Raw genomic sequence first — 3,024 nt, 5'->3', positions numbered from 1 at the left:
AGGACGAATTTACAATATCCGAAATACTCCTTTTTAAGAAGAGCGAAGAGGAGTAGGAGTTTTTGGAAGAAAAGAAGATGGAAGGCACTGGAAATGCAACATAAAGCTTCGTACGAGGACGTGAACGTATCAAATATTCTCTATTGATTCTGGTTCGGACGATAAGCATAAAACACGCCCAGATCGTTCGCGTTCGCGAATGTTAGGTAGAAAAAATTTCCGCTGTTGTTCACACGCGCATGTATTGGTGGACCAAAAAGCGTGCGTTTATATATCGAGCCCTAACCGCCAAAATAACGTAAGCGACATTTTTTCAAAACTTTCTTTTTGATGCAGAAATGCATCTAGATGCTCTAGGAATATTTCTGCATCAAAAAGAAAATTTTGAAAAAATGTCGCTTACGTTATTTTGGCGGTTAGGGCTCGATATGTAGCTACAAGTTGCATCGATACGTTCGCGAACATTCAGTGCTGTCGTTCTCGTTCATAAGTGAATGTAAATGCTGCTTCTAAAGACTGGTTTTCACTTTGTCATATTTTGAAGCCAAAATTTGGCGACATATTTTGACACTACTTTATCTCCTTTTTCCATACCTTTACCGATGATATTACTGGCCAAAAACTGACAGATAGCCGATCGAGCAGCGCATGTACACGACTAAAGATCTTTCCTGATCAAAATCAATCGATAAACCGCTTTTGAATCTCATTTGACAATGTGTTTTCACTTATTTGACGACAAATGCCACTGGATTTGACATAGTGAAAACCAGCCTTAACATTCGCGGAAAGTTGGTGTGGCTAGAGATACTATTCCAACGGTGGACAAAGCGGCTTTGAGCCAAATGCGGCTTTCTCCTTGCTAAGAACATTTTGGCTCTTTTTACTTTTTAAAATACATATTTCTTTGCTGGACATTCTTTTCCATTGTGTTGTTTTTTTTTATTTTATTCTTTTTAAATACACACACGCAAACTGAGATCAGAACATTACTACCCGCAATTGGAGAATGAAAATTGGCTTTCTGACTCAATGTTCTTTACCGATATGATGGAACATTAGCAAAACTTGAGTTTGTCTTTACAAGGAGAGAATAAAAATGTTTTTGATTTGTCGCAAATTATTTTGAGTTTTAAAGCAAAACTACGACTTTTTATTCATGATCTCAAAAAAAGAATATTTCATCCATAGTGTAATAAGCAAAGTGAAATCAATATATGACATATTTATTTTTTGTACGCTTATATGACAACGGTTGTGTCATTGCGTTAACCCAAACTAGCAACATTATAAATTAATTTCAAAACAAACAAACATTTTATTTCAAATCAAAAAAGAAAAAAAATCGTTTAAAATGCCAGATACTTCCTGTTTATGCAGAAGCACCCACAACAATGAGGTAGGTATGTTTCGTGTGCCAACAGATGTTACGCAAAGAAGGGAGTGGATGAATGCGTGTGGTGTTAAACTAACTGGATCATCGAAAGTTTGCGCTCTGCACTTCAAATCGAATGAAATCATTTATGCAAGTACTAGCTTATACCCGCGGGTTTCACCCCGCGCTTTTATACAAATATGAAAAATAATTTAATGATGTTAGATTTTATTTCTGTGCCCATTTCGTTATAGCTCGTTATTTTTTAAGCGAGTTAAGGTATTTAGGCCGTTTAAAACTATGAAATTATAAAATCTCGTCTCCGCGCTAGGCATACGAAAGATATCAATCCCTCTAAGTTTACCTTAAAATGGTTCCAGGTATACGACGCGTGAACGTGTAACCTTCTTGGAGGTGCCACGGCGGGTTCTAATATTTCCAACTCCAATTTAGTAACCTGGCCTTGATAAAATACCACCTCTCATTACTGTAGCAAATGCCTCAAGAGAGCTTTAGATTATAAGGCCGAACCCGGCTCTCCCTTTTCCATTTAATGAAATTTATTCTGTCAGTACGGCACTTATAAAATAAATCTCCATAACAAACTTAAAATACTTCGAGAGATTTTCTATCCTTCCAGAGATATGTATTAAAAAGTTTTTAGTATGTATGGGAGGCGACATGCCTCCTTTTTTAATAACTCACATTTTTTTCATGAGCAATTGATACATTTTGTATACACAACTCCATACCAAGTTCGAGTATTCTTCCACAAATACTTCCAGGGATATGTGGCAAGAAAAAGTAAATTTGTACTGGAAGTGCCACGCCCCTTTTCCTTATAACCCTAATCTTCTTCCATGAATTTAGAGTTGATTTTACATACCCCAGTACCAAGTCCCAGTACTCTACCATGAACACCACTAGAGATAAGCAGTATAAAACAGTAAATTTGTACGGGAGGAACCATGTCCCCTTTTCGAATAACGCAAATTTTTCTCCATGAGTATGGAATTATTTTTGTATACACATCTCGGTGCCAAGTTCCAGTCCTCTGCAATAAACACCTCCAGAGATATGCAGCATAGAAAAATTAATTTGCATGGGAGTTGCCACACCACCTTTTCCAATAACTCTCATTTTTCTCCATGAGTATGGTATTAGTTTCACATACATACATACATATGTATTTCCATACCAAGCTTGAGTGCTTTACCCCAAAGATTTGAAGAGATATGCAATATGAAATTTTCAGTCAGTATGGGAAAACGAATAAAATGTTAATCGCGTTTGACGATTAAAATTAATTAGTCGTAATCAACTGTACGATTAATGATAACATTTTTTTAATCGTTAATCGCTGGCTGCGATTACGATTAATTAATTTAAAACATTAAACGTTAATCCAATTAAAAATAAAATCTGATTAATTTGTCTAGTTTGTCCGAGTTTGAAACCAAACACCAGCTATAGTAATTATTTTGTGTTTTACGTTTATAAAAAGCACATAATATAAAAAAAATATAATTATTGTTATTAGTAATACATAAACTAGGAACTTTTACAAATCTAGTTTGGAAAACGTTTGTTGGTGTATATCTTAATGAAAATGTACACCAAATTGCTTAGATTGATGAGGAAACCCGACT

Source organism: Rhagoletis pomonella, unplaced genomic scaffold (genome assembly GCF_013731165.1).
Source record: "Rhagoletis pomonella isolate Grant_MI unplaced genomic scaffold, Rhpom_1.0 Rhpom_scaffold_00198, whole genome shotgun sequence".
NCBI lineage: Eukaryota > Metazoa > Arthropoda > Insecta > Diptera > Tephritidae > Rhagoletis > Rhagoletis pomonella.
This window is presented reverse-complemented; position numbering follows the sequence as displayed.